The 20,263-nt window shown below is 33.5% G+C and overlaps 1 long non-coding RNA gene across 1 annotated transcript; it reads right to left on the bottom strand.

Annotated features, from left to right (window-relative positions):
* Positions 1-212: 212 nt before the first annotated feature.
* On the bottom strand, positions 213-19,678 carry LOC141511092 (uncharacterized). The gene is made up of 5 exons (XR_012475263.1): positions 19,555-19,678; positions 18,269-18,327; positions 16,217-16,389; positions 11,940-12,074; positions 213-314 (listed from the first exon to the last, which is right to left on the bottom strand). It is a non-coding gene; the product is annotated as an uncharacterized LOC141511092 (long non-coding RNA).
* Positions 19,679-20,263: the final 585 nt, after the last annotated feature.

The raw sequence follows: 20,263 nt of genomic DNA, 5'->3' as shown, positions 1-20,263 counted from the left end.
TTGTGCAAGCAACAAAATTTCTGAAACTGGGATATAAAAGAGAGGATGGATCAATTCTCCACTGATTGTGCTAATTTTGATCTAACAATTAACACCAAGAAAATAAAAGAGCTCCATCATCCAGTACTACACCATCAATATGTGGAATCATCACTTAGATGAAAGCAAATATAGACGTTTTTAATATTGTGGGTAAGTTCACTTACCTGGACAGCACTCTTTTAATTTAATTTATTTATTTTTTGAATTTTACAATTTTCCCCTTAATCTTGCTTCCCTCCAGTGTTTACATTGTTTCCATGCTATACATCGATCTAAATTGAATGTGTTGAGAGAGAAATCATATCATTAAGAAAAAAAATAATATATAAGAAATAACAAAATTACATAATAAGATGACAGGTTTTTTCCCAAATTAAAGCTAATAGTCTTTGTTCAAACTCCACAATTCTTTCTCTGGACTCAGATGGCATTCTCCATCACAGATACCCCTAAATTGTCCCCCACTGTTGTACTGATGGAATGACTAAGTCCATTAAGATTGATCACCAACCCATGTTGCTCTAATAGTGTACAATGTTCTTCTAGTTCTGTTCATCTCACTCAGCATCAGCTCATGCAAATCATTCCAGGCTTCTCTAAATCCCATCCCTCCTGGTTTCTAAAAATACAATAGAGTTCCATAACATACATATATCACAATTTGAATTTGTTCAACCATTCCCCAATTGATGGACATTCACTCAAATTCCAATTCTTTACAATCACAAATAAAACTGCTATGAATATTTTTGTACAAGTGATGTTTTTACCATTTTTCATGAACACTTCAGGGTATAGACCCAGTAGTGGTATTGCTGGATCAAAGGGTATGCACATTTGTTTTCCTTGCCCTTTGGGCATAATTCTAAATTGCTCTCCAGAAAGGTTGGATGAGTTCACAGCTCCACCAACAATATATTAGTGTCCCAGATTTCTTACATCCCTTCCAACATTGATCATTGACCCTTCTGGTCATATTGGCCAGTCTGCAAGATATGAGGTGGTACCTCAGAAATGTTTTAATTAGTATTTCTCTAATAAATAATGATTTAGAGAAGTTTTTCTTATGACTATGGATCTCTTTGATTCCCTCATCTGTACCTTGCCTCCACATATCCTTTGACCATTTGTCAATTGAAGAATGAATTATTTTACAAATTTGACTCAGTTCTCTATATATTAGAAATGAGTCCTTTGTCAGAAATACTATTTGTAAAAATGTTTCCCAATTTACTACATTTCTTTGGATCTTGGTTAAAGTGGTTTTGTCTATGCAAAAGCCTTTTAATTTAATAAAATCAAAATTATCTCTTTTGTTTTTAATGATGTTCTCCATCTCTTCCTTGGTCATGAACTGCTTCCCTTACCATAGATATGAGAGGTAAACTATTCCTTGATCTCCTAGTTTGCTTATAATATTGCCTTTTGCATGTAAATCCTGTATACATTTTGATTTCATCTTTTATATAGAGTGTGAGTTGTTGGTCTAATAAAAATTTCTGTCATACAAACTTCCAATTTTCCCAAGATTTTTTATTGACAAGAGAGGTTTTATCCCAAAAGCTGAACTCTTTGGGTACATCAAACAACAAATTACTATAATTTCATGCTAGCTCTTTTGCACCTAGTTTAATCCACTGATCCACCACTCTATTTCTCAGAAAATATCAGACAGTTTTGATGACTGATTCTTTAAAATATAATTTTAGATCTTGTAGGGCTAAGCCATCTTTTGCACTTTTTTTTTCATTAAATGCCTGGAAATTTTTGTCATTTTATTTCTCCATATGCATTTATTTACAATTTTTATAACTCATTAAAGTATTTTTTTGGAATTTTGATTGGCAGGGCACTAAATAAGTAGTTTAATTTAGGTAGAATTGTAATTTTATTATATTAGCTCAGGCTTGCCATGAGCAGTTGATATTTGCCCAGTCATTTAAATCTGATTTTATTTGTGTGAGAAGTATTTTGTAATTGTTTTCATAAAGTCTCTGAGTCTGCCTTAGCAGCTAGACTCCCAAGTATATTGTCTGATGTGACCTTGAATGGGATTGCTCTTTCTGGCTCTTTCTGCTGTATCTTGCTAGTCATATATAGAAATATTGAGGATTTATGAGGCTTTATTTTAAATCATGCAACATTGCTAAAGTTGCTAATTATTTCTAGTACATTTTTAGATGATTTTTTTTAGGATTCTCTAGGAATACCATCATGTCATCTGCAAAGAGTGAGAATTTTGTCTCTTTCTTCCCAATTCTAAATCCTCCGATTTCTTTTTCTTCTCTTATTGCTGAAGTTGACATTTATTAACACTATATTGCATGGTAGTAGTATTAATGGGCATACTTGTTTCCACCCTGATCTTACTGGGAATGTTTCTAGATTATCTGCATTGTGTAAAATGCTCATTGATGGTTTCAGATAAATAATGCTTATAATTCTAAGGAACAGTCCATTTATTCATACTCACTCTTGAGTTTTAGTAGAAATGGGTGCTATATTTTTTCAAAGGCTTTTTCAGCATCTATTGATATAATCATATGATTTCTGATAGCGTTACTGTAGATATAGTTAGCTATCCTAAGAGTTTTCCTACTATTGAACCAACCCTGCATTCCTGGGATAAATCTAAATTGTTTATAGTATATTACCCTAGTGATAAAGTACTGTAACCATTTCACTAAGATTTTATTTAAGATTTTTGCATCTATATTCATAAGGGAGATAGACCTTTGAATTTCTTTCTCTATTTTGACTCTTTCGGGTTTAGATATCAGCACCATATTATTGTCATAGAAAGAGTTAGGTAGAATTCTGTCTTCACCTATTTCTCCAAAGAGTTTCTATAGAATTGGAACCAATTGTTCCTGAAATGTTTGATGGAATTCTCTTGTGAATCCATCTGATGTTGGAGATTTTTTCTTAGGGAGTTCAATAATGGCTTGTTGAATTTTTTTTTTCTAAGATAGTTATTTAAGTACTTAATTTCCTCTTCATTTAACCTGGATGACTTCTATTTTTGTAAATATTCATCCCTTTCACATAGATTATCAACTTTATCAGTATACATTTGGACAAAACAACTCTGAATTATTACTTTAATTTCTTCCCTATTGGTGGTGAGTTCACCTTTTGCATTTATTATACTAAGAACTTGCTTTTCTTATTTCTTTATTTAAATCAAATTCACCTGAGATTTATCAATTTTATTTTTTTCATTAAACCAAATCTTGTTTTTATTTATTAGTTCAATCATTTCCTTGTTTTCAATTTTATTAATTTTTCCTTTAATTTTTAGAATTTCTAATTTGATATTTAATTGGGTTTTTCTTCATTTCTTCTTTTGCTTATTTTTTTAGTTGCATGTTTCATTTGTTGATTTCCTCTTTCTCTAATTTATTTATGTGAGTATTTAAAGATGTAATATATCCCCTGACAACATCCTTGTTTGTATCCCATAAGTTTTAGTATGTTGGCTTTTTATTTTCACTGTATAGGATGAAATCTTAATTCTTTCTAGAATTTGCTTTTTGATTCACTCATTTTTTATTTCAGTTTTTTGCAAGGCAAATGGGGTTAGGTGGCTTGCACAAAGTCACACAGCTAGGTAATTATTAAGTTTCTGAGACCAGATTTGAACCCAGGTACTCCTGACTCCAGAGCTGGTGCTTTATCCACTGTGCCACCTAGCCACCCCTCACACATTCTTTAAAATGGGGTTATTTAGTTTCAAACTAGTTATAGGCCTAATTTTCCACCAGCCATTATTGCATGTAATTTTAATTGCAGTATGATCTGAGAAGGTTGTATTCACTATTTCTGCCTTTCTGCATTTATTAGGTTTTTATGTCATAGTATGTGGTCAATTTTTGTGTACGTGCCATGTAGTGCAGAAAAGAATATATTCCTCTCTTTTTTTTTACATCTTTTTTTTCTTTGCAAGGCAAAGAGACCTGCTGGCTCTCTGCCCCTGGCTCACCCACAATCCCTGGAGACAGACCTTGTTTGCCCAAAGTCACACAGCTAGGTGATTATTAAGTTTCTGAGGCCAAATTTAAACCCAGCTCTTCCTATTTCCAGGGCCTTATACTCTGAGCCACCTAGCTGCCCCAGTATATTCCTTTCTGTCCCCATTCAATATCCTCTAAAAATCTAAGAATTTGGATAATATACCACTTGGTAAATATATATTTAGTAAGGAAATTGCTGTATTGTCTATGGTACCTTTTAGGAGGATATACTTTCCCTACCTATCTCTTTTAGTGAGATCTATTTTTGAAGCTGCTTTTTATGAGATAAAGATTGTTACCCCTCCTTTTTTCACTTTGGATGGAGCAAAATATATTTTGCTCCAACTTTTTACCTTCTCTTTCTCTCTCTCTCTCAATATATATATATATATATATATATATATACTGCAAATGAGTTTGTTGTAAGCAGCATAATATTGTATTCTGCTTTTTAATCCACTCTGCTATTTGCTTACATTTTATGGGAGAGTTCATCCCATTCACATTCAAATTCATAATTACTAACTCTTTATAGCCCTAATGCTATCTTCCCCTCTCTTTATATTTAGCCCCTTTTTCATTTTATTCAGATTCCTCAATATTTTCTTTCTGAATACCACCACCTCAGTGTGTTTGCCCCCTTATACCCAACCCCTCTCACTTTTTTTCCTCCTTTTCCCTTTGTGACTTCTTCCTTTTTTCATTTCTGTTAGTTTTTCTCTTCCTCTCCCCCCCTCCCCTCACAATACTTGAAAGGTATGATATTTTTCTTAATTTAACTGAGTGTCTGTGTATGTGTGTGTGTCTGTGTGTGTGTGTGTGTGTGTGTGTGTGTGTGTGTGTGCGTGTGTATTAACTTTAAGCCAAGTCTGATGAGAGTAAGATTCAGGTAGTTCTCACCTCCTCCATTCTTCCCCTCTATGATAATAGGTGCTCTGTACTTCTTTATGTAATGTCATTTACCACATTCAAATTCCTCTACCCTCCCATCTCTTTACTGTCCACCATTTTTAAGGAGATATAGTTTTTAAATCATTCTATCTGAGTCATAGAAAAATTATGAGTTTCCATCATTTCTGAGTAAGTATATTCTCTCTAATAGAGTAACAAGAATTATGAAAGTCTTTCTCCCAGGTGGGGCTATAGCCAATTTCATTTTATTGGACAGCTGTTCATTTTGTATCTCTCTACCTTTTTTTTTCCTTTTTCATGTTTCTTGAGTCTCCTGTTTGAAGTCCAGATTTTCTTTTTATCTCCAGTCTTTTCATCAGGAAAAGTTGGAAGTCTCCTATTTCATTAAGTGTCCATCTTTTCCCCTGGAAGAGAAGACTCAGTTTTTCCAGATAGTGAATTTTTGTTTGCATTCCAAACTCCCTTGCTCTTCTGAATATCACATTCCAGGTCCTTCAATCCCCTAATGTTGATGTAGCCTGGTCATGTGTAATCCTTGCTGTGGCTCCTTGGTATCTAAATTGTTTCTTTCTGGTTGCTTGCAGGATTTTCTCTTTCATCTGATAGTTCTGAAATTGGCCAGAATATTCCTTGGTGTTTTAATTTGGGATCCCCATTTTGGGATCTAGGTATTCTCTCAACAGCTATTTTGCCTTCTGGTTCCATGATATCAGGGCTGTTTTACATCACTAAATCCTGTAATATTAAGTCCAGGATTTTTTTTCTCTCCACTATTTTTCAGGAAGCCTAATGATTTTTAATTTGTTTCTTCTTGTTCTATTCTTGAGATCAGTAGTCTTGCCCCAGAGGTATGTACATTTTCTTCTTTCATTTTGATTTTTTTTTGGTTTAACTAAGAGATTGTTTTTGTCTCCTGAATCATTAGTTTCAATAGACTCTATTCTATTTTTAGAGAAGAATTTTCTTCATTTACCTTTTTCAACTACTTTTCCAATTGGTCAATTCTATTTTTGAAGGAGTTTTCCATTGTCCAATTGAGATTTTGAGAGAATTATTTTCTTTTTGCATTTGTCCAATTACATTATCCAAGGATTTGCTTTTTGTTGCAAGGTGATAATATTCTCTCCCAAATATTCCCATTGATTTTTAAACTCCTTCCTTATTTCTTCAAAGAAGTCTTTCTGTGTTGAAGACCAAATCTTATTCTCCTCAAAGGTTCTAAATCTCTATGGATTAGGGTCTTTACCTCCAAGACAGTTTTCTATGGACCCCTCCCTTTCCACTGACTTTTCTTCATTTTCCATAGATCTTGATTTTTTGGGGGGTTGGGGCTAGCTCACAGAGCTTTGGTTTTGAGATACTAAGAGGCTTTGCTCACTGGACTTAGTAACTCTAAGTGGTCCATCCAGTAGAGGGTGTTGGTTACTTTCTCTGGAGTGTCTGTGACCTTTATTTGAAGCCCTCTCCCTTGTCCTGGAGAGGATGGATGGGTCTGCTGCATACCTTTAACCTTGAACAATGTGGGCTGGGCCCTGGGGCAAGGAAATTACTTTTCCTATTCAGCTGAGGGGGCTCTGTTGTCCACACAGTCCCCCTGATCATCTAAGCCCAGCAGATTGATGCCCAGACACACTCTGCAAATCTCTGTGCTGGAACTCATCATTCAGCCCCAATGGAGCTCCCCAGACTGCAGCTCTTACAGTCAACAAATCCATGGCTAGTGTTAGGTTACTCCAGTTCTCACCCTGCCCCTGCTGCCTCTCTGCCCCTGGCTCACCCACAATCCCTGAAGACAGACCTTGTTTGTAGATGTTCTTCTTCTAGCTTGTTTCCTGGGTTTTGTTGATCAAATTTCTGTTAAGAGGTTTGTTTCATCCTATTTAGTAGGGAAAGGCAGGAGTCCTTAGCACAGTACCTGGCTTCTCTCTGCAATCTTGACTGGAAGTCCTGTTAATACTCTTTCCAGTGATATTCATATTGATAATGAGATAATGGCATTTTCCAGAGCTAGCTTAATGTTTGGGAGACTGAAAGAAAGTATTGGAGAGAAAAGTTTACAGAGTCATTGTGCTGACATCATCACTGTATCTCTGTGAAACCTGGACAGTCTACCACCTCCATGCCAGGAAACTAAATTGTTTCCATTAAAATTGTCTTAGGAAGATTCAGAAAATCACTGTGCAGTATAAGATACTAGAAACTCAAATCCTTTCTCAAAGTAATCTGAGAAACATTCAAACTTTTCTACAGAGAACACAACATCAATGGGCTGGCCATATTGTTCAGATGCCAAATGTAAGCTTGCCAAAAAGACTATTTTTTATGGAAAATTGTGCAAAGCAAGCACTCATATGCACATCAGAAAAAGTGATGTGAGGATATTCTCAAGGTCAGGACCACCTAATATGTTGTACTACCTTCATCAGAGAAAATACTGTGCTCCATGACCAATTCAGAACAAAAGCAGCTCAAAAGAAATACAAGATGTGAAAACTTAGAGAATACATCCCAAATGTTCACATGGACTATTTGTGCTCAATCTGTGGTAGAAATCCAGATAAGGAAACAGAAGCAAACAGGATTAAGTGACTAGCCAGGATCACACAGTTGGTCTAAGACCAGAATTTGAATTCAGGAAAATGCCTTCTTGAATTCAGGACCAGGACCTTATCTACTTCACAACTCAGCTTCCCTAGTGTTTGATCACACTCTTTTAAAGCACAAATTGATAAGGATATATCAGACTCATAGGTAGAAATTGTTCTTCACCTGGAGTTCATTAATCTAATTGAATTACTCGTTCAGCCTTATGAAATATGTTAAGACTATTCAAGGTGACTTTATTACCTTTATTTCATTAATACTATAGACTAAGAAATTTAGAATTCTTTAAATTCTACCAATGAGCTGGAGTAGGAAATGGCAAGACAAGTTAGTACCTTTGCCAAGAAAAGCCAATATGGGATTCCAAAGAGTCAACGTGACATAGCAATAACAACAAAGAGCACTGAGAGGTTAATTATCTTGCCCAGAATCATACAGCCAGTTTATGACCAAGGCATGAGTTAAAACAAGATATTTCTAGCTTTAAAATCAGCTCTTTATATAGACAATACAGTATGTTCCTTGATATTATCACTCAAATGAAGAAGTCACAGAGAAGTGCAAAAATCGCATACGTGGAAATTGAATCACTCTGTCTGAGGAATGGTTTCCCTAATCTCAAATTCTTCAAGAGTCTTAAATCACCCCACTCTCATTTCCTACTACCATTTGAGCAACTGCCTCTTGATCCATATCCTTTAGCCACGGCCCTACCTCTCCATGTTTGGTCATCCGGATTGACACAGGTAAGAACTCTTTAAAAACTCTTGAGATTATGTAAGTCTTATATGCCTGAGAAACCTTCCTTCACAATTCCCAATGAGGCACTGCCTCATACCACCTAGGTATGACAAGAGTTAGACAAGGTTTATTTTTAACAATTTCCTCTTTGTCTTTTATTTTATGAGTATTTCCTTTAAATAAAGCTGGCCTACTTAATATACTGATTTGTGAGCCATATATTTTCTAGGAGATGATTTTTATATTTCTCAAACCTTCATGAGTCATGTTAAGACATATGTTAGGCCCACTATAATATTTCACTTCTCTCAATCTATTTCCATGTAACAGTTAAGACCCCTCTCCCTGTACTCAAGGTTTTCTGATGCATAGAGTAGTAAAAATGATGGATAACAAATGCGTTTAAGGCAAGAGGGAGTCATAAAGAAGAATTTGATAAAACAACATGAATATTACAAAACAACTACTCAATATTCATGTTCACTATATGGTGAATTAGTGGCAGTATTATATTAGTACTTCAAATATTCTAATTTTTACTCTTGTATTTAAGAGACCTGTGATTTCATCAATTTCTTTATGCCATATACCCGTTAAAGAAAATTTCTTCTAAAAGCGAAGAAAAGTCATTCTGAGTTGTGACAGAAAATACTCCTTGAAATTTAAAGCAACATCACCACCACTGTGATCATCATAATCATAGACATCATCATCATCATTCACAAGAACAATAATAATAAGCTTCTAAATGACTTATTAGTCATAGAATAAAAAATAATTATTAAGTACTTTCCATATACCAGTAACTTCCTTTTTTAGTTTGGAAAAAGTGTTATTAGAAGCATCTCAATCCATTGTGTTGGGCATTGGTAATTCAGATGGTTACCTAGAGAGATGAATTAATATAGTTTTTTACTTGTTGTTTGGCATCCAGTGTCATTTCTAGTTATCCTGATACATATCTGGCCACAGGACCTAGATGTCTCCAGAGAAGAAAGTGAGACTGGGATCCTAGCTTAGCAACCCCTTACTCAATTCCTATTCACATTTATGTCATGGTATCACCTCCCTGATTTGATAGTCTTCTTCAAGAATAAAAGACAAAGACAACATTTCTTCTAAATGTATTTAATGAAGGATATTTTCTTAATTTAATTTCCTTCGATGATTCTCTCTTCAGGTTACCATCTATGAGAAGCCCAACATTTTTGGTGCTAATTTGCTTTTCTTTAAGCCAAAACAATCGCCTACAAATCTTTATTATGAAAAAGGGTAAAAGCATCACTTGTACAAAAATATTTATAGCAACCCTGTTTGTGGTGGCAAAATTTGGAAATTAAGTGAATGTCCTTCAATTGGGGAATGGCTTAACAAACTGTGGTATATGTATGCCATGGAATATTATTGTTATTTTAGAAACTAGGAGGGATGGGAATTCAGGGAAGCCTGCAAGGATTTGCATGAACTGATGCTGAGCGAGATGAGCAGAACCAGAAAAATACTGTACACGCTAACAGCAACATGAGGGTGATGAACAGTTTGATGGACTTGTTCATGCCTTCAGAGCAACAACCAGGGACAATATTGGGTGCTCTGCAATGGAGGATACCATCTGTATCCAGAGAAATAATTATGAAGTTTGAACAAGACCAAAGATTATTACCATCAAATTTTTAAAATAACATTATATTATTAAGTAATTTTACTATCTCATACTTTTTTTCTTCCTTAAGGATATGATTTCTCTGTCATCACATTCAACTGAAATCAATGTATAACATAGAACCAATGTAAAAACTAATAGAATGCCTTCTGTGGAGAATGGAGGGAAGGAAGCATGAATGGGGGTAAAATTGTAAAACTCAAAATAAATACAATTTTTCTTAAAATAAGAATACTATATAGTAATATGAAAAATAATCATAGCTATAAATGTGAAAGGGTTGAACTCTCCCACGAAATGGAAGCAGATAGAAGAATGGATTAAAAAACAGAATCTGACATTATTGTTTTCAAGAAACACATTTGAAGCAGAGAGCTATACATAGAACAGAAGTTCTCAGATACAGAAATTAAAGCTATCTATAGTCATATGAAACAATGCTCTATCATTATTGATTATAGAAATGCAAATTAAAATAGCTGAGTTATCATCTTGTACCTATCAAATTGATCAACATGAAAAAGGGGAAATGATAAATGTTGGAAGGGATGTGGGACAATGGGAACAATGATGCAATGTTGTTGGAATAGAGCCAACCTTTCTACAGAATAATTTGGAAATAAAATGGTGCATACCCTTTGACACAACAATATCTCTATTAGCTCTGTATCACAAAGAGATCAAAAGAAAAGGAAAAAACATAAACAAACAATGTTTATTGGTGCTCTTAATGGAGTGGCAAAAAATTAGAAATTAAGGAAAGGCCTATCAATGGGGAAATGTCTAAAAAGGCTGTGGTATATGAATGCGATGGGGTACTAATGTTCTGTAAGAAATCTTGTGTTACTGGACTTCAGAAAAGCCTGTAAGATTTGCAAGAACCAATGCTGAGTGAAGTGAACAGAACCAAAAGAAAGTTGAAGACATTAACAACACTGTGAGGTGATTAACTAAGATGATTTTGCTTTTCTTGGGAATACAATGATCAAGGACAGTTCTAAAGGACTTGTGATGGAAAATTCCAGTCAGATTCAGAGAAGGAATCATGTAGTCTGAATACAGACTAAAACTTAAAATTTTCAATTTTTAACATTTGTTTTAAATTTTATGTTTTTTTCCACTTCAAGATTTTTCTTTTGTTATAATTTTTTGTTCATAACTTGAACAAAACTATGTAAATATGTTTAACATTTTTTTATACATGTATAATCTTTATCAGATTACTCACAGTCAAAGAGAGGGTGGGAGGAAATGAATGAGGAAGAAAAATGTGAAACTTAAAATCTTACCAAACAATTGAATGTTGAAAACTATCTTTGCATTTTGTTTGAAAAATTAAATAAATTTATTAAAAAATAAATTGTCTGTAATGGTCGTCTTAAATTTTTCCAGGACAAATCTTGTTTGTACATAATTGTTTACATTTGTCACCTTTATTTAGACTGTGAAGTCTTTGAGAACAGGAACTGTCTTTTGCATTTCTTTTTATCTCAACACTTAGGAAAGTACTTGGCATATAGTAAGTATTTAATAAATATTTATTGACCATTGCTTCTTTGAACTTAATGACAATCTAATGCCTTAGAGTTCCATTCAGTATCCTTGTGATTAGATCTTAGGCTACTAAAGAAAATGTTCCCTTTCCTAGTCCCCACCTTTTGCTTGATCTTTTCATCCATGACAGCTCCCTTCCATGAATATTTGTATTCGACTCAATCTTGATCTTTCATTTTATATCCAGGACCAAATTCTATTTTCCACCTAACCAAAAGATTCATATATATAAATATATATATATGTATATATATACACATATATATATATATATGTTTTCTATTTTATTTTTATGAATATATTGACAAGAATACTTTTATTTTTGCTGTGATACTTCTGGAGCCTAGTATGATTCTTGGGGCATAGTAGACATTTAATAATATTTGTTTAATGACAGAAATTTAGTATACCTGAGGGTCTGTGCTTAAAGTCTTTCCTGTTTGGTAATACCTTCCAGAGCTCTCAATCCATTTTCCAATTTTGCTTACAATCCATAGACATTAAGTACATGCCTATTGAGACATCCAAGTAAGAAGAAGAAGAACCTGATTAAATAAAATAAAATAAGTAATTTTCCTTGCTCTTTAATCTTTTATCAATGTTAAGACAGGTGTGGTATATTTGAAGTATTATTCTCTCCTTTTCATTTCTTCTATAAACTGTGGAACTACTTAATAAATTCAATGTTCTTATTTTTTTCAATAATTCATTCTCTAATTTGAATTAAACTTAATAATTCACATGATACTCTACTCTGTTCTATTTCCAGAGGAAAATATCATTTGCAAAAACTTTATCATCTGACTCATAATATTTTCTGGACTATAGCATTTATCTTATAAAAGTTTGATCTGATATGCACAGATGGTGAATTTCTATAGTTTAATATATTTGAGTTTATGGTGTCATTATTTTCCCACTGTGCTTTTCACAGTAAGAAAGATCTACTGATGGTTAGACAAATAGATGTCTTTTGATTGTTTCGTCCCGGTTTGTCAAGTTGCAATGCATTTTAGCATAGATACTGAAAATTCATAGCTGACATATTAAAATTTTCATAGTCTCTCCATCATGGGTACTCACAATCAGACTTTGGACAGCCCTTTTTCCCTACAGAATATTATTGTATTGTATTGTATGTTATACCCTTTCAACTCATATGTATAAGAAAATTTGATGTGTTCACTTAACCATTGCTATTGAATGGTGATATTTAATTACAGCAAATCTATCTCTGCTTCCTTCCCTAGCCTTTTAAGAAATATTATAACAAAAAAGGTAACAAGTCATTCTAAGTAGAATGACTCACTTGAAGTTTGGTTAGATTGAATTTGACTTAAAGCCATAACTGAGATTTGCTTTTCTTGGGTCAGATACTTCAAGCAACTAAAATGAAAAGATAAATAAACATGTTAAATTAAGATTGCTCAGTTTGGTAGAAATTTTAGGTTTTTAATATTTTTCTGACTGAATTGGAGTCAATCAGAAATACTCTATGACAAGTTAATGTAAATTTTTTAAATCTTTCAAGGAGAAGGAGAAGAGAAGAGGGGATCAACCAGGGAAGAAAACTGGACTATATGAATGTAACTGGAAGAATTTTTTTATTAAAATATGAAAATATACCAATTCAAGGGAAAGAAAGAAGAAAAAGTGATCATCAGTCACACACACACACACACACACAAACACACACACAAAGACAGGCATCTAAATGCTATTCCTGCCTCTAATCCATTCTGTCTTCAATTTTCACACTACTGATCAAGAAATAATGCTAATCATACCCTAACTCTTCCAGAACTCATCAGTTCCTTCCCATTTCTAAAAGAACAACAATGAAAACAATTAATCTTGAAAGTTAATGTCTATACCAAGCTGATTTCCATATTCATTTCTATTCTTATTTTTTACTCCCCTACTGTGGTAGAAGCAAAATAAAATATATAGATGTGGATAGAGCATCAGTCCTAGAATCAAGAGGACTTCAGGCTGTACCATGCATTGTTATCATGCATCAGCCAGAGGCAGAATTTTTCGAATCAAGAAAATATCAGATAGGGCTATATAACTATATGAAAGAAGTGCTATAGCACTATAAATGACATCGTAGAAGTAAGTGGGTGGTACTAGGGGCCAGAAATCAGGAAGCCCTAGATTTGAATCAAACCTCAAATGCTTACTAGGTGTGTAAGTTTGGGCAAATCACTTAATCTAATTTGAGGGAGAAGCTCCAATATCTCTTGTTCTGGCTATTTAATATGAAGTGACCTAGAAACCACTTTAATGTCCCAAACCATAATCCTTTGAGTTCAAATATAGTTTAAGAAAAAATAGCCTTATTTGCTTGGGAAGAATTGGTTACGAATTTTGCTTCTACCACAGAATGGGAGTAAAAAATCTGACTAGAAATGAAGATGGAAGCCAGCTTGCTATAGATATTAACTTTTTTTTTTAGCTTTTTTTTTTTTTTGCAAGGCAATGGGGTTAAGTGGCTTGCCCAAGGCCACACAGCTAGGTAATTATTAAGTGTCTGAGACCGGATTTGAACCCAGGTACTCCTGACTCCAGGGCCAGTGCTTTATCCACTGTGCCACCTAGCCGCCCCTAGATATTAACTTTCAAGATTAATTGTCTTCATTGTTGTTTTTCTTTTAGAAGTGGGAAGGAACTGATGAGTTCTGGAAGAGTTACGGTATGATTAGCATTATTTCTTGATCAGTAGTGTGAAAATTGAAGATAGAATAGATTAGAGCCAGGAATAGCATTTAGATGCCATAAGAGCAGAATAGTTAAGAGACCAGATATGCAATAAGGCAATTTGGGGAAAAATTAAAAAGGAGTTATGTGAAAAACATTGTTAAAATAGAAACAACAGAATAAAGTATTAGATCTGGATTGGGGAATAAGGGAAAACTTTTATCTTTCTTAAAAATACTAAGGAGGGTGGTGGCTGGGTTGCACAGTGGATAGAGCACAGGCCCTAGAGTCAGGGAGTGCCTGAGTTCAAATCCAGCTTCAGACACTTAATGATCAATTACCTAGTTGTGTGGCCTTGCAAAGTCACTTAATCCCTCTGTCTTGTAAAAAACCTAAAAAAAATACTAAAGAGGCAAAATGACTCAAGATAGAAGCCCTGAGAGACTATTGTGCCATCAAAAGGAAGGTTTTTTGAGTGCATGGAAAGGTGAGAATAATGGGTTTGGACATGCTGAGATTCACTTGCCAATGAAATATATTGGTGGAGAGATCCAATTGGCATTTTATGAATTCAAGAATTAATATCTAACAAGAAGTGTGTGTGTGTGTGTGTGTGTGTGTGTGTGTGTGTGTGTGTGTGTGTGTGTGTGTGTGTGTGAGAGAGAGAGAGAGAGAGTGTAGGGGAGATGATAATCATGTTGGAAGAAATAAAGACTCATAAATGTGGAAGTTCTCTGCATATAAGTGTTAAGCACTTTCACAGTAAGGACTATTTCATTTTTTTCCTCTCTGTCTCTAGTATCAAAGATAGTAATTGGCATTTAAAAGTACTTAAATGATTGTTGGTTGACTGAATAATAAATTGGTCATGTCAGGTCACAACCAAGGGAAAGGAGGATAAATCAAGGGGGGGGGGTCGAAGATTTACTTTAAGAACTCACATCTAGGGGCAGTGAAGAAAAAGAAAGTCTCAGAGAATCAATCAATCACCAAGCATTTATTAAGTATATATTTTGTGCAAGAAACTAGCTATTAGTGATAGAAACATAATTAATAAACCATATAGAGAGATTGATAGACAACTGATAAGGAGTGAATGGCTGAATAAGAAAACAAGCACATATATACATAAATTGGTAAATAAACAAACATAATTGAAAGAATCTTTTTTCTTTGGTTTTTGCAAGGTAGTGGGGTTAATTGACTTTCCCAAGGGCACATAGCTAGATAATTATTAAGTGTTTGAGGTCAAATTTGAACTCACATCCTCTTGACTCCAGGGCCAGCACCCTTTCCACTGTGTCACCTATCTTCTCCAAATAAAGAATCTTTGTGTTTTAGGAGTTAAAATTCTGTCAAGGAGATAGCATGTACAAGTAAAATTATGTATAGAATAAATGTGAAATTATTACTGCATAGTTGAATATGGTCAGAAGCAGCATATTGTAGTGAATATAGACCAGGTCCTAGAGTTAAAAAAGTTTAGATTCAAATGCTGATCCTGCTGCATATTGTCTGGGTGACCTTGACAAATCATTTAATCTCAAAGGATGCCAAGCAACACCCTAAGACTATAAATTGCTGATCAGATATGAATTGGGAGAGGAAGCTAGTGATCCAAGACATGTTTCATTAATGAAATCACAAATCAAGCCCCTGTACCCACCCATGCCAGCAAAGAAGAGCAAAATCCAAGATAGTGACAGAGGATAGAATAAGTTGGAGGAAAGAGGATGAGGTTTCATGTAGAAGAGGGGTTCTTAACCTTTTCTTGAATCATGGACTCCTTTAGTAGTCTGGTGAATCCTATGGAAAGGTGGGGCTTGAACCATGTCTATGGAAAATGAGGACTTCTGTGTTGGACAAATAAGGAGAAAACACATTCCAGGATTAACCAGTATTAAAACCATCTCAGAATTTGGGAGCTGTTTTGGAGTTAAGCAACTTATCTAGTCTAAAACATGTGTAAATCGAAATACTAACATACCAGACCTGAAAAACAGTCATCAAGCCTCTGCTTGATAGAGGTAGTCTTTATGAAGTTGAAATTCAGACCCTCTTGAGGCAGCACATTTCACTTCTGGACAGCTTTACTTGTTATAATGTTTTATCCCAACACCGTTTAAATTTCTTTCTGTGTGTAATTTCCATTTGTTGCTTCTGGTTTGGAGGAAAAGTAAGTAAATAGACAGCCAGACAACTGGACGGACAGACAAATAATATTTTTCTCCATTCCTGAAGAAGATAATGTCATCAAGAAGGTGATGCCATGACATGCATATGAATTGGATTTGATTAAGGGAGTGCTAATTCATCAGCCTCTCTTTCTCCTCCAGAGTCATCTGGGGCCCAGTGGACAGATATGAGTCAGAATGGTGGCCCTAAATACAAGGCAATCAGATTTAATTGACTCATCCAAGGTAACATAGCTAGAAAGTGGAAAGTGATTACAGTGGGTAGAATGTTGGAGTTGGAAGCGGGAAGACATGCCTTCAAATCCAGCCTTTGATAGATAAAAGTTGAGAGATAGATAGATAGATAGATAGATAGATAGATAGATAGATAGATATAGATGAATAAAGAAATGAATGTACACACATTTATAACACATATAAGAAATATGCATATATGAAATATGTATATGCATTAGGCATGTGTATGTATACATATATTTTACCAGAGAATGAAGAACCAGAAAAAGTCAGGTAAATGAAGAGGACCTGTGTTCAAATCCTGATTCAAAAATTTATTTTTGGGAAAATCATTTAACTTTTTAAAACTCTTTGAGACTGAGTTTTCTTATCTGTAAAAAGAGAGGATTGGAACATATAGTCTTAAAGGACTCTTACAGTCATGATACTATGAATTTTGAGAACACTTTCAATGTCACTCTGATGTAACTATGTTTAAGCAGTCAATTGAGTAGAGATAAAATGGATTAGAATAAGAGACAATAAAGAACGAAAAAAATTTAAGATTACCAGTGTCCTTGTAAAGAGATGTTTTAATTGAGTGGGGAAACTACCATTTAGATTGCAAAGAAGAGAATGATATCCTCAAACATTATTATTTCACATTTTCTATTAAAACATTTTCTCTATCTTCTGAATTTTGATTGATATAGAAATAGTGACGAGCTTAATAAGACTTTGAAAGATATCTTTATAAATAAAAGAGTCACAACGTGAACTAAACTTGAATTGTTATTTTGGAGCTGTTGCTATGCTTAACCAAAACCCAACAAAACGCTGTTTACTTATTTGGCAATCTAAAAACATTTTTATTAAGATAATTTAAAACATAATGGATATTAAGGCTGTTAAACATTTTGTACAATATAATCAGTGCTCTGAAATATAGTCTTTAATCAGTAATATTTTCCAGTTACATTTATTATACAGCACAATACTTTCTGAATGTGTATAATGTCCTTAATAGACTAAGAACTCCATGAAGGGAGGGCTCTTGTCTTATCTAATATTTCTATCTCCCTTGGACTTAGCACAATACTTAGTAAAAATTAGGTATTTAATAAATGCTTTTCAAATTGTATTAAAATGAATTAAAGAACCCATATTAGTCCCTCTCTTTATGGGCTAAATAATTTATCTTTTTTAATTTCAACATCATTTACTATATATATATATATTATATATATGTGTGTGTGTGTGTGTGTGTGTGTGTGTGTGTGTATGTTAAAATCTTAAACAATATGTTTTAATATAGTTTTTCAGGAGGTAGAATAGCAAAATTATTTGCAAATGAAATTCTGGGACTGCAAGAATAAGACAATACTGAAATCTGCTATGTCAGACACTCTGTCTAGGTGTAGCCAAATACCATGCAGTTTTAAAATCACTGCACAATTGAAATTATTTAGAGCGTAGCCACCTCTAAGCTGGCAAGAAAAGGAGGTAGAAGCTTCCTAAGGGACTCAAAGTCTGTAATTTTATGCTGCTAGTCATCAAATATCCTGCTTAATATCACTGCAGAAAAGTTATAAAACCATTTTCTTTTCCCAAGTCTTCCACCAACATACCTTAAATGTTTTAGAGTACATCAAGCATCACTTCTTAAATTTCTTCACTGTTCAAACTTCTGTTATTACAGGGATAAAAGGGGGTTTTAAGAGTCAGAAAAAAGTAATAAAGTATCTTAGATTAGAAGATGGAGACAGTGCTACTAAAATATAGCATTCACCAGTACCGATTTTATCAAAAACCCTAGGTCTGATTCTGGGTTGTTTGTTCTCCTTTGTCTCATTTATTGTCTCTATGCTTTTCATTTTCTTTCTATATCTCTTTTCCCTCATTTTCTCATTATTTGATGTTAATGTTAAAGAATTTATTTTATAATAAATGCATGATAACATTTTTAAGTTTAGGTTATTTTACAAGTAACAAAATAATGATCAACCAGTACATGTTCAAGCAAGTATTTGTAGGTGAGTATTACCTGAGTATCATTCTTTTTTGTTTGTTTCTTGAATTCCAGACTAAGATTTAAAGCAAAGGGTAATTGAGATACGTATTTTTGTGTTTATCCATTTGTTTCTATTGCACTGTCACCAACCTAGGCTAGATCTTTTATTTCAATAATTTTTTTGAAATTCTTACCTCCTTCTTCTAATCAATTCTGCATAGTAAATTAGATAACTCTTCCTAAAGAATCATATTTTTCTTGAGTTCCATTGTTAAAAATATTTTTTATATTTCAACAATTAAATTCAATAAACTAAATAAATATTAAGCATCAAGTGTATTAAGTATAATAGAAAAAAACAAGAAACAAAAAGGTAGGAAGGAAGGAAGGTAGGAAGGCAGTCAGGAAGGCAGGCAGGAAGGAAGGAAGGAAGTATCACAAAAAGCTTACATTCTTTTATACCAGTGTTCCCCCCTTACTTCTTAAAAGAAAGTTAAAATTCTTCAACAAGTTTTTAAAGTGATCCTTAATATTATTACTTCTTATTAATACAATTTTTATTTTTTCCACACTTCTTCCCATGATATTTTTATTTCTTTCTGCATGCTTTCACAAACTCTACCTCTTTTGCTTTTCTAAATATATACTATGATTTAAGGTTTAGTTCAACTTGTCTATAATAATGATTATAAAAACTACCTTTAAATACATGAATTTATCTAATATATCGATTTTTATAGGTTGCATTAGCTTTCCCACATATTTGTATATTTATTCATTTCTATGGTTTTATCTACACATTTTCATGTTTTGTCTACATGTACATTTAAATACATAAAGCACATATTTGCTTGTATATAAATATATATTTATGCATTTGTAATCATATAGACATATACCTACATTAGTATATATCTTGATTCCTCAATGACATTGCTGCAAACTCTGAGGCAAAAGTCATGAATTTCTCATTACAGTACTTCGCAAAGTACTTTGCTCATAGCAAGTACTCAAACAGTTGAATGATATCCCATCTAACAGAGGAATTAGGGAAGAAAAGGAGAAAAATAAAATTTCAATTTAATGATGACATATGTTCTATCCTTTAAAGTGCATAGTTTTCATCCACATATTTCTGACTATATTTAATTCCCATGAAAATTTCCATTAATTTTTTCCATTTATCCTGGATCATAAGGCTATAATTTTGAGCTGAAAGAGAATTTAAGATTATGTTTACTTTTCAGATAAAAGAACTGAGATCTAAGGAAATTAATGTCCAAGGTCAGACAGACAGTAACATCACAAGGCTTTGAATCTAGGTTACTTTAAAGTTAAGGAAATTTAGTGGAAGTGACATGACCAAAGTCCATAAATTAGTATTAGATTTTGAACCTGGAAATAAGATTTTTGAGAGTTAGAAGTGACCACAGCACATTCTCAGTTGGGTATAGGAATCTATTTTATTGAATAAAGAAGTAGGAGACAAAAGGGATCAGAAAAAGGCAAAGGGATGGCAGATTAAGGGACTCAGTGGTCAGTAGCAAAACAGACTTTTGAGGAAACTATATGGTAAAAAGCAAGAGAGAAGGATAAGTAGAAAAAATAAAAT

This window comes from Macrotis lagotis, chromosome 2, assembly GCF_037893015.1.
Source record: "Macrotis lagotis isolate mMagLag1 chromosome 2, bilby.v1.9.chrom.fasta, whole genome shotgun sequence".
NCBI lineage: Eukaryota > Metazoa > Chordata > Mammalia > Peramelemorphia > Peramelidae > Macrotis > Macrotis lagotis.
The sequence above is the reverse complement of the archived record's forward strand: the minus strand, read 5'-3'. Positions and strand labels throughout refer to the sequence as shown.